Source organism: Rhinatrema bivittatum, chromosome 6 (genome assembly GCF_901001135.1).
Source record: "Rhinatrema bivittatum chromosome 6, aRhiBiv1.1, whole genome shotgun sequence".
Taxonomy (NCBI): domain Eukaryota; kingdom Metazoa; phylum Chordata; class Amphibia; order Gymnophiona; family Rhinatrematidae; genus Rhinatrema; species Rhinatrema bivittatum.
In genome coordinates this window covers 45,272,328-45,285,045 of record NC_042620.1, presented here as the reverse complement: position 1 = coordinate 45,285,045, position 12,718 = coordinate 45,272,328, and the positions used below count along the sequence as shown (strand labels likewise).

General features: G+C 40.3%; 1 long non-coding RNA gene across 1 annotated transcript in view; it reads left to right on the top strand.

Annotated features, from left to right (window-relative positions):
• LOC115093195 overlaps positions 1–7,633 on the top strand; it is a 255,492-nt gene extending 247,859 nt beyond the window's left edge. Inside the window, exon 3 of the long non-coding RNA XR_003857210.1 lies at positions 5,206–7,633. This is a non-coding gene — a long non-coding RNA (uncharacterized LOC115093195). The remainder of the gene's footprint in view (positions 1–5,205) is intronic.
• The last annotated feature ends 5,085 nt before the right edge of the window (positions 7,634–12,718 follow it).

Here is a 12,718-nt window from a genome sequence, read left to right as displayed (position 1 = left end):
GAAAAATGAAACCTATCTGGTTCTCAAAGGAGGTGGCTGACAAAATTAAAGCTAAAAGAACTGCATACAAGAAATACAAAAGATCCCAAAGGAAGGAGCACAAAGAAGAATATTGTATCAACTGAGGGAGACAAAGAAATTAATCAAGTTGGCAAAAAGTCAAGCAGAAGAGAGGATTGCCAAGGAGATAAAATATGGTGACAAAACATTTTTCAGATACATCAGCGAAAAGAGAAAGGTCCAAAGTGGTATAGTGAAATTGAAAGGTGGAAATGATCAATGTGTGGAGGGAGACGAAGAAATGGCAGAAATATTAAACGAATACTTCAGCTCTGTGTTCACTAAAGAAGACCCTGGAGAAGGACCATCTCTACACAACAAGAAACTGGAGGGAAGCGGAACAGAGGAAAATCCATTTACAGTAGATAATGTATGGGAAGAGCTAAAGAATCTGAAAGTGGACAAAGCCATGGGGCCTGATGGGATTCATCCAAGGATATTGAGGGAGCTCAGAGATGTGCTGGCGGGACCGCTGTGCGACCTGTTCAATAGATCCCTAGAAACGGGAGTGGTGCCGAGTGATTGGAGAAGAGCGGTGGTGGTCCCGCTTCACAAGAGTGGGAACAGAGAGGAGGCTGGTAACTACAGACCGGTTAGCCTCACTTCAGTGGTGGGAAAAGTAATGGAGTCACTGTTGAAAGAGAGAATAGTGAACTATCTACAGTCCGGAGAATTGATGGACCAGAGGCAGCATGGATTCACCAGAGGAAGATCCTGTCAGACAAATCTGATTGACTTTTTTGACTGGGTAACCAAGGAATTGGATAGAGGAAGAGCGCTCGATATCATATACTTGGATTTCAGCAAAGCTTTTGATACGGTTCCGCACAGGAGACTGGTGAATAAAACGAGAAGCTTGGGAGTGAGTGCCGAGGTGGTGACCTGGATTGCAAATTGGTTGACGGACAGAAGACAATGTGTGATGGTAAATGGAACCTTCTCTGAAGAGAGAGCGGTTTTAAGTGGTGTACCTCAAGGATCGGTGTTGGGACCGGTCCTGTTCAATATCTTTGTGAGCGACATTGCGGACGGGATAGAAGGTAAGGTTTGTCTTTTTGCGGATGACACTAAGATCTGCAACAGAGTGGACACGCCGGAAGGAGTGGAGAGAATGAGACGGGATCTAAGGAAACTGGAAGAGTGGTCGAAGATATGGCAGCTGAGATTCAATGCCAAGAAGTGCAAAGTCATGCATATGGGGAGTGGAAATCCAAATGAACTGTATTTAATGGGGGGGGGAAAGGCTGATGTGCACGGAGCAGGAGAGGGACCTTGGGGTGATGGTGTCTAATGATCTGAAGTCGGCGAAACAATGCGACAAGGCGATAGCTAAAGCCAGAAGAATGCTGGGCTGCATAGAGAGAGGAATATCGAGTAAGAAAAGGGAAGTGATTATTCCCTTGTACAGGTCCTTGGTGAGGCCTCACCTGGAGTACTGTGTTCAGTTCTGGAGACCGTACCTTCAAAAAGACAAAGACAAGATGGAGGCGGTACAGAGAAGGGCGACCAGGAAGGTGGAGGAATCTTCATCGGATGACGTACGAGGAGAGATTGAAGAATCTAAATATGTACACCCTGGAGGAAAGGAGGAGCAGAGGTGATATGATACAGACTTTCAGATACTTGAAAGGTGTTAATGATCAAAAGAACGACAAACCTTTTCCTAAGGAAAAAAATCAGCAGAACCAGGGGTCACGATTTGAAGCTCCAGGGAGGAAGATTCAGAACCAATGTCAGGAAGTATTTCTTCACGGAGAGGGTGGTGGATGCCTGGAATGCCCTTCCGGAGGATGTGGTGAAGACCAGAACTGTGAAGGACTTCAAAGGGGCGTGGGATAAACACTGTGGATCCATAAAGTCAAGAGGCTGCCAATGAAGAGTGGGTGACTCGCCAGAATGATGGCTACTGCCTGGAGTCAATACCCTTATTAAATAAACATACACAGGCTTGACTCCAACATCGCTCTAAGCTTCAACAGCAAGAGGAAATGTGGAAAAAAGGATTCACACTCACAAAGAGGGGAGTAGCTGGCTTGTTACGGCGGTTACTACCCCAAATCAAATAAGCCTGATACTTCACTTTCAATGCATATACAGCATAGTTCTCTGATTCAACGGCAGGGAAGAAGAAAAGAGGGTTCGCACTCACAAAGCGGGGAGTAGCTGGCTTGTTACGGCGGTTACTACCCCAAACCAAATGGGCCTGATACTTCACTTTCGATGCACATCCAGCATGGCTCTCTGCTTCAACGGCATGGGAGAAGACTTATACGTCACGCATATCCAGCATAGCTCCCTGCTTCAACGGCAGGGGAGAAGAAAAACAACCAATAAGGGCTAATAACATAGTCTGGGTAAAACAAATAAGCATGGGTGCAGCTTGCTTATTGCGGCGGCTACTACCCCAAACTAATCAAGCTAGATATTTCACTTGGATGCAGCTCCATCACTGCTCTCTACATTAAAGGTGGGGATGGAAGGGAAATAGAACCAAGAGCTAAGAGAAACAGATAAGTATGAGAGAAAATATGTGTGAAGCTTGCTGGGCAGACTAGATGGGCCATTTGGTCTTCTTCTGCCGTCATTTCTATGTTTCTATGTTTCTATGTTTCTATAAACACTAAGGATTTTATTCAGCAATTTGTGGTATCATCACAATAAAGCGTGATATATGAGAAATTTACATTGGAACAGTAGCCCCTGAGGCAGCTATGCTTTGAGCGAAACTCAGCCAGAGTCGGGCATTTTCCAATAAAGAATCCCTTGCTACACCGATCTTTACCTTCGTCCTGCTTTTCTGCAATTATTGATCGGCTTCCACTTTGCTTTTTGGGCCCGATTTTCTTAAACATAAATGTATTTATTTATTTTATTTATTTGTTGAGTTTTATATACCGTCATTCGGTAAAGCCATCATAACGGTTTACAAAATTTAAATTGTAACTCTCTTAACAATTGTGGAAAAAATATAACAATGTGCATATTAAACAGAGGTTAAACATTTCAAGTCCAGAAAGTATCATTATGTGGGAGGAGGAGGGATTGTTTGTTCTGCTTGGAGAGAAGTTATTTTGAGGTTTTTGGATGAAAGTTCGATTGGGAGTTAGGATGTTCAGAAGTATGAAGGTCAGTGTAGAATTTGCGAAACAGCAATGTTTTTAGGTCTTTTTTGAACATTTTAAGGCTGGGTTGGGTTCTCATATCTTTAGGTAGGGAGTTCCAAAATTTAGGGGAGGCAATGGAAAAGGCTCTTTCTCTTGTTATTGTTAGATGTGCATCTCTGATGGGGGGATGTATAAGCATCCTGAGTTGTTTGAATGTAGGTTTCTTTGAGGATTCTGGGAGGTTATGTTTAAGCCATTTAGTCCATGATGATCATTGTTTAGAATTTTATGAATGATGGTCATTGATTTGTGTTCAATGCGTGCTTTAATTGGGAGCCAATGAAGTGAGATCAATATGGGCGTTATGTGTTCATTTCTTTTTGTTCCTGTCAGAACTCTGGCTGCTGAGTTCTGCAGAATTTGGAGCGGTTTGAAGTTTGAATAAGGTATTCCAATTAGTAAGGAGTTGCAGTAGTTGAAGGTGGAGAAAATGAGTAGTTGTAAGACCGTTCTGAAATCATAAGGGTTAAGAAACGGTTTTAAGTGTCTTAGGGTTAGAAGTCTGTGATATCCTTCTTCAGTTTATTTGATATGTGATTCTTGAATGAAAGTTCTTTATTGATGATAATTCCAAGGTTTCTGGTGTGGGTGGTGGGGAGTATAGAGTTCATTTGTTTGTCAAGTAAAGGCAGGGGTGGAGGAGTTGGATTGGGTTTTTTGTCCATGAGTATTATTTCAGTTTTGTCGATGTTGATTATGAGCTTCAGAGAATTTAGGAGATGTTTAATTGAGATAAGTAGAATCGAGATTTTCATGTAGGTGTCTTCAATCGATAAATGGTTTATCATACCCTATTAAACATAAGGAAGTCTTAACTTATTTGAGGTCTCTGTAAGTGGATGTGGCTTTATTACTTGAAACACACCTCTCTTGCTTTAGAGACTCTTAAATTGAAGCAAGATTGGGTTAGTTATTTTGTTTCACAAGACTTGAGATCCAGGTTTTGGACCATACTGTTGATAAGGGATGATGGATTTTGATTTTGGTATTGATCAGGAATGACAGATTTAATTTTTAATTAATATGCCGCAAATTCTGATGATCCTGCTTTATTTCCACAGGTGTATTTCCATTTGATTGGTAGGAGTCTTCAAAATTAATTGTAGGAGTGGACTTCAACCAAGTGTTGGACCCTATTTTGGCCAAACAGTCTCAAATTAGAATATCTCAGTCTAAGGACCATACTGTTACTGGTTTAATAGATTCACTCGGTCTAGCTGAGCCTTGGAGACTGCATCACTCTACTAAGAAAGATTATATTTTTTTCCTCTCCTCATTCCACTTACTCCAGAATAGACTACTTTTTGGTTTCTGGGAATTTAATGCCTGTTGTTTCTGCTTCTAGTCATCTTATTTTAATCTCTGATCATGCTGCAGTTGCTATACATATCAACATCTCTACTTCAACCTCTGAAGCCTGTATATGTCGGTTTAACTCAGGTCTTTTAGAAGATCCCACCTTTGCAGCTTATCTCAGAGATAAGATGATTATTTTCTACACAATATTACTGCTGATGTCTTCTCTACTCTATGGGTGGCATTCAAACAACTATTTATGAGAAGATAATTAGCTATAGAATCAACCTGCATAGAAAACAAAAACAAGAGCTTTCATGCTTACAAGCATTGGTGGATCAATTGAAAACATTCCACATTTCTCATCCCATTCAGGATACGTTACTTCCTTTATTGAAAGCTATGTATGAATATAACAAGTTATTAAGTTTGTAAGTTGGTAAATCTGTTTATTCAGAAAGCTAGATACTCTACTGAAAATAAGGGTTGTCATATTTTGGCAAACTATCTAAAAAAAAAAAAAAAAAAGAGGGATAAGAAGCATATACTGGCAATAAATACAACTGACAATTGCAGGTTCACTTCTGATTCAGATATTTTAGAAGTGTTTAAGAATTTGTATCATGGTCTTTAAATGTCTGAATCCCATGATTATATTTCTTCTATTAACCACTTTCTCTCTCAGATACAGCATCTAATACTCAGCCAAGATCAGCAGACCAATCTAGAAAGGCCCCTCACCTCTGAGGAAATCTTCAAGGCTATTTCTGCGCTAAATGGTGGGAAAGCACCAGGATGAGATGGATTTTCGGTGGACTTTTACAAAGCTTTTCAGAAATGTCTTACTTCGAGGTTACTTGTCTATTATATCAATATGTTGGTGCTTTCTGCTCACTTTTTTCTGAAGCCTGTATAGTGGTGCTACCAAAGCCAAGGAGAGATCCTGCATATGTCTCCAATTAAAGGCCAATTTATTTTTAAATATCTACTATACAATTTTTGTTAAGATTTTAGCTTCTCATATGGTTGGGGGAGTTAATGCACCAATACACGTATGTTCTTATGTTTTTACCAAGATCAATTTGGTTTTATAAAGAATCGGCTAATCGATAACAACTCCCATCTATTTTTTCATATTATGGAGTTAGATAAATTGATCTCTTCACCAATGATCACTCTTTCCATAGATCCAGAAAAAGCTTTTGATAGAATAGAGTGAGAATATCTTTTTGCCATATTATGGTGGTTTGATTTTGGGCTTTCCTTCTTGGCTAATGTGCAATTGTTATATCATCATCCTCTGACTTGTCTATTGGTCAACAATAGACTTTCCTCCAGATTTGAATTACATAGAGGCACCAGACAAAGATGTCCCCTCATTTTTATTTAACCTGGCTCTGGAACCACTACTATTGGCTATTTGCTACAACCTAGATATTGTGGGTGACTATACATATAAATTATCTGCTTATGCAGATGATGTATTGATGTCTAATGGAGAACCTGAAAGTTTGTTGCCATACCTATTTTCTCTCATACCTAAATATTTTGCTGTTTTGGGTTATCGTGTGAATTGGCAAAGACAGAGCTGTTGCCATTAAATATATTGGGTAGGCAAGAAACTCTTGCTTCACATCCATTTCAGAAGATGAAAGATTGACTTAAATACTTGGGTATATTTTTGACACACTTACCCAAACTACGGCTAATTGTGAAACCTGTTTTACAAATGCTTTGAAGGTCCTTTCTCCAATGGTCCCCCCTTCATCACACCTGAGGGATAGATTCAATATGATCAAAATACTTGCTCCTAGATTAAACGTTATGTTTTTCATGGTCCCTTTTTTTTTTTCCTCTGACTTTTATAGGCAAGTGGACTGTTTGCTGCTTAACTTTTTATGGCAGCATAAACTCCCAAGAATTGCTGTTTCTAAATTGAAGGTTGATAAAAGTAATGGTGGGGTGACTTTTCCAGATTTTTATAGTTATCATATGGCTTATATCTTACAGCAAAGTTATTTTTGGATGTCCAACTCCTTACACTTAAAAAGTAATCCCAGATGGGTAGATGTGGAACATAGATCAATTTTTCCTTTTCCTTTTGAGGTTCTCCCAGAGATTTCGCTTCCTCATCCTATTGCATTGAATCCCATAATAAGATCCACTCACAGAGCACTCATTGAATTTGACCATTTGAAAGTTTCCTTCAATCCCAAGAGGAATTATTATAAATTGGCTTCTCCATGGTTTCATTCGCATATTGAGATTAATGGGGAATGCTAGAACTAGAAAATGGGGCAAACTGAAGGGATTTGGTTTTTATTTCACCTATTCAAAGATCACAGATTGCTTCCTGTAGAGGAGTTAGTACATATTTATTCTCTTCCAAAAGACTCAGTTTTATTGCTGGCTTCAACTTTGATTGTCTGGGCTCAAGTCTGGTTTCCAAATTATGCTTTTCTGCTTATATTGTAACTTTGGTCACTTGGATCATTTGGCGTCTAGAATTTATAAAGCCATTAAGAAGACAAAATTTCCTGTTTTAAAGAGCCTGCAGTATGCAAGGATGAGGATGTTGAGTGGGCCTGCTTTTGGGGTATAGCGCTATGAGTTTCTTTTATCTTCCAGCTTGACACAATCTTCCTTATTAATTACGCATAGGGCGGTGTGGACCCCCTTGGAAATTATACAGAGCCAGCATAGCTGTTGGTCTTATAAGTCTCCTAAAGCTACTTTATCCCATATGTTATTTTTTTGTCCCATCATCCAACAATTCTGCAGAAAATTTGGAATATCATATCTGAGATTTTATATTTACAATATCCGCTTACATACCGCATTGTAATTTTGTGTGCGGCGGCCTTTCCTTTTTATCTTCCTGTTCCTCACAAGAAATTATTGGATTATTTTTTAGTGTTTACAGTCAAATTAATTCTGTCATTTTGGAAGAACAGTGATTTACTCAATGAGCATTATTGGTGGAACACAATATGGGCCAGATTTTCAAAAGGTTACGTGCATAAATCTGCCGGATTTACACGCACAACTGGCCTTACGAGCACGGGACCTATTTTTAAAGGCCTGGTGACGCGCGTAAAGCCCTGGCACGCATGTAAGGGGGGAAAGGGCGGAGGAGGTAGGGGAAGGGAAAGTGGGGTGGGGGGTAGGGAAGTTCCCTCTGAGGCCACTCCGATTTCAGAGCAGCCTAGGAGGGAACATGCACGCGCATGTTATAAAATCTGGCGTACATATGCATGCGCCGGATAGAACGCGCACATGTAGGCCGCGCGCGCTTCTTTTAAAATCTACCCCATGTATGTATAGAAAATATGAAAAAGCAGTTGCTACTAAGTTCAACCTTCTTGATTCTTGATCTTTGCTGTGGAAACCTTTAGATGCCTATGCTGTGGCTCTTTCTTGAATGCATTTTGGCAGCAGGTAATAAGAAATTTTGATATTATGCTAAATTTTGTTCCCCCACTAAATCGTGGGGTTGGATACTCCTTTCTGATTTCTTTTTTTTTTTATTTTTCCTTTATAATGGCTGACTATGTATCTTTTTCTGATTGTCCATTGTATTTGTTATTTTGTTCTTTTATTGAAAATAATAAAGATATTTGAACAAGATTTCACCTAGGAAATCCAAGCATGGTAAAGTTAATTTGTCTGTCCTTATATTGGACCGTGGTTACTTGACTGCAAATACAGCAAAGTTGATTTTTTTAACTGAGAAAAATAATATGCATGATCATTTAACAATACACTACAGTACACAGGGCCAGACTTTTAAATAGTATCAGTTTCACAAATCAGAATTCTTAATCTCCACTGAACTTTAATGATGACAAAGGAAACCTATAGTCAATGTTAATTGTGATTTTCTTGATACTAATGCTTTTTATGTTAGCTTGGTAACACTCCCAAATATTTATACGAATAAATATTTTTGCCTAAGACAACCCTCATATGTGAGCCAACATGCACGTATTTAAAACATGTTTCACATAGCGTTCACTGTTAAGAATCAGTTTTTCCAAAAACAAGTGAATGGCTCACTTACATATAATCATAGAATTTGTCTTATTAGAGTTCTTACTGGGAACTCAATTCATGTAAACTCTTTTGTGCTCCTTTTTCAATTTTTCAAAACCAACACTTTACAGACACGGAAGAAAGCCACTTATCTTAATTATGTAGAATTTGTAGACAGCGATGGATTGAACGCCCTGCCTGCGATTTCTGGTAAGCAGTAGCAATTTTAAAGATCCTGCCCAGTACACCCGACACAGCACGTGTTTCGTGATAACAACTTCATCAGGGGCTAGCTGCAATGGTGTCTGTCTGTAAGTTTGAGCTCCTTTCAGCGAGTCCTTCACTCACAGTGTTTTTTTACAAAATGGAGCCCATGAAGCAGTCACTTATTATATCCAGGAACTTTATGTCTCTAGCAAGTCCTGATGTTACATTTACACAGTCAATATTGAGGTAATTGAAATCTCCCATTGTTATTGCACTGCCAAATTGGTTTGCTTCCCTGATTGCTCTTAGCATTTCATCATCTGTCTGACCATTTTGTCCAGGTGGACTGTAGTATACTCCTAGCACTATACTCTTACCCAACACACATGGGATTTCTACCCATATAGATTCTACTGAGCATTTAGTCTCTTGTATGATCTTTATCCTGTTGGATACTATACCCTCATGGACATGAAGTGCCACACACCCACCAAGTTGATCCTCCCTATCATTGCGATATAATTTGTACCCAGATATAGCACTGTCCCATTGGTTATCCTCCTTCCACCAAGTCTCTGTGATGCCAATTATGTCAATCTCATCATTTGCTGCCATACACTCTAACTCTCCCATCTTACTTCTTAGACCTCTGGTATTGGCATACAGACATTTCAAAGTGTGTTTTTTGTTTGTATTAACAACCTGCTTTTCAGTTGTTAGGGATAATTCGGAAATCATTAGCTTCGGTGATTTTTTACATATAGGCACATGGACTATGTGTTTGTGTTTGTGCCAGAGATGTAGGTGAGTAGGTAAAATTTTGGAGGATTTGAGTATGTGTGTAGATAGAGAGTGAGTGACTGTGGGGAGTGGGGAGTTGTAGGGATGTCTTGGGAAGTATGTGTCTGTGATGCATTTGGGGGGTACAGATGTATGTGGCTGTTGTATGTGTCTGGTGGGGTATATGTATTTGGGCGTGTGACTTGAAAAGTGTGGGATGAGGTAGGCAATCTTTGGCACCATTGTTCCACAGCAGCTTCAGGTTGTTTTTTTTTTTCTTGTTTCTGTTTGCCTGTGTAGGTCCACGCCAAACTGCTGAAGGGTGAGATGGGGCTTTTGGAATGAAATACTAGTTAACAATCTATAGCCTGTAATTGTTTCATATAGAAAGCAATGGGAATTTTTTGGGAGGCTCAGTTCTCCAAAAATACAGACCCAGTGCTTCCAGTTTTCAAACAACTGAGATCTTCTCATTTTCTTCCTTGCATGCCAAATTTGGTATCTTTCCATTACTTGTTTGGAGAGTTATGCTGCTTTCAGATAGACATGGAGGCATTTCTTTCTTTCTATATTTAGATTTAGCTCATGCTTTTTCATTGGTAGCTCAAGATGAGTTACATTCAGGTACAGTAGGTATTTTCCTTTTCCCTGAGAGATTGCAAAGCAGCTCGTTACTAGGTAAGCTCATGTACATAAAATAATGTGACTTGCTTGAAATATCACAAGCCGACTTATTTTCCGAAAAAGTTAGCTGCATCTCTGGAGCTGTAGCTAACTTTCCACGGGTGCATGAGAATGCTAAGACAACCTAATGGTGTTAAATGAAAAAAGAAAACAATAAAAAAGCTAGTGGAGCAGGATCCTCCCCTCTTCTAAACCTTGCTCCTTTTTCTAAAAGGCTGATGAACCCCTCCCCCTGAAGTACTCTGAAATCCCTGGTGAGCTAGTAGGTCCCACTGTGCTGTCACTTGCAGTATGGTGCAGGCTGGCATCTTTCATACTTTTCCCTCTAGGGGGCACTCCAGGCCCCAAGAATTATATAGTGTGTCAAGGAGGGGTTGAGGGAGAGGGCTAGGGTAGAAAAAGGGATCAATGGCCTGATGGAGGACGAAGGATTGGGGGACATTTTGGAAAAAGGGATGAGATTTGTATGGGAGTGGAGGGACCTGCACTGCTAGATTTTTTTCTTTTCATTTAAGATCATAAGAACATAAGATATCCCATACTGGGTCAGACCAAGAGTCCATGAAGCCCAGTATCCTCTTTCCAACAGTGGCCAATCCAAGTCACATGTATCTGGCAAGTACCCAAACATTAGATAGATCTCAAGCTACTATTGCTTATTAATTAATAGCAGTTTATGAATTTTTCCTCTAGGAACTCATCCAAACCTTTTTTAAACCCAGTTATACTAACTGCCGTAACCACATCCTCTGGCAATGAATTCCAGAGCTTAACTATGCACTGAGTGAAAAAGAATGTTCTTTGATTTGTTTTAAATCAGCTATTTACTAACATCATGGAGTGCCTCCTAGTCCTTCTATTATCTGAGAGAGTAAGTAACCAATTTGCATTAACCTATTCAAGTCCTTTCATGATTTGGTAGACATCAATCATATCTCTTCAGCTGTCTCTTCTCCAAGCTGATCAGTCCTAACCTCTTTAACCTTTTCTCATTCCATGCCCTTTATCATTTTGGTCGCCCTTCTCTGTATTTTCTCCAGTGCAACTTTATCTTTTTTTAAGATGCGGTGACCAGAATTGCATACAGTATTCAAGGTGCGGTCTCACCATGGAGCGATACCAAGGCATTATGACATCCACCATTTTATTCTCCATTCCCTGCCGAATAATTCCTAAAATTCTGTTTGCTTTTTTGACCACCATAGCATATTGAGCTGATGATTTCAATGTATTATCCACCATGACACCTAGATCTCTTACCTGAGTGGTAACTACTGCTAATATGGATCCTAACATTGTGTAAGTATAGCAAAGGTTATTTTTCCCTATATGCATCACTTTGCACTTATCCACATTAAATTTCATCTGCCATTTGGAAGCCCAGCTTTCCAGTGCACATTAGGACTGCTTCAGGTGGGTAAAAGTTTTTTCAATTGGATGTGTGCATATTTGGGCTATTTGGATCCTTTAACAAGATGGTGCTCATGGGCTGCTGAGCAGTCATTACATCATCTAAATTGAGGACACAGGATTCCGTAAGCAGTAGGGATGTGCAATGATTACATCATCTAAATTGAGGACACAGGATTCCGTAAGCAGTAGGGATGTGCAGTGATAAAAATTCATTTTTGTTTATCGGTTAGTTTTCGGGAATTTTTTTCACATGAATTTCGGTTCGTTGAATGTTTGATTTGTTTCATTTATGTGAAAAAAAAAGAATCAAACATTTTTTTTAAATCCTAAAATAAAGAAAAAAATGAAAATGGGTCCCCTTGGCCCAACCACCCATCCCTCACAACCATCCAGAAAAATACTGGGGCCTGGATCACCCATCCCCCACTTACCCAGTCCAATGAGGGTCCACTGGCAATGCCTACCTAGGTCCTAGCTGAAGCCTTGGCCTTGCATAGGCCAAGACCATGATAAGTTGCCACAAGTTCAGCTTTGGCCTAGGCTGGAGCCTGGGATCAGGCCTGAGGCTGTGGCTCCACCAGGAGGCCAAGTCCCATCACTGGGACCTCAGCTTGGACCCAGCCTCAATGCCAAAGCCCTAACTGGTGGCAGGGTCTTGACACCTGGACCTCAGCCCAGGCCTGGGCCCGATGCTGCAGCCTAGTCCGGAGACCCAATGCCTGGGTCTGAGTCAAGGTGCCAGCACCTAGTGTAGGCATCTTGCCTGGGCCTGGATGGATCCAAGTGCCAGTGTTGCACTCAAGTATAGGCCACAGCCCCCTCTTTGGGTCTCATCCTATGCCCTAGGTGAGGCCCCAGCTTTGGTTCTTGTCCGAGTCTAGGCAGCAGTTCCTGCTTTGGGCCTTGGCCTGTGCCCTAGGTGAGGCCTTCAGATAAAATGTAGGGAAAAATGTCATCACTGCTCAAGACCCAAAATGTGAGAAGAAAAGATGAGAGGAGAAGCCAGACTCATGTTTAAGGTAGTGACTACTTTTCTGAGTTGTAGTGAAGAGCCTACCATTTTAGGAAAAGGGAAGCAGCTA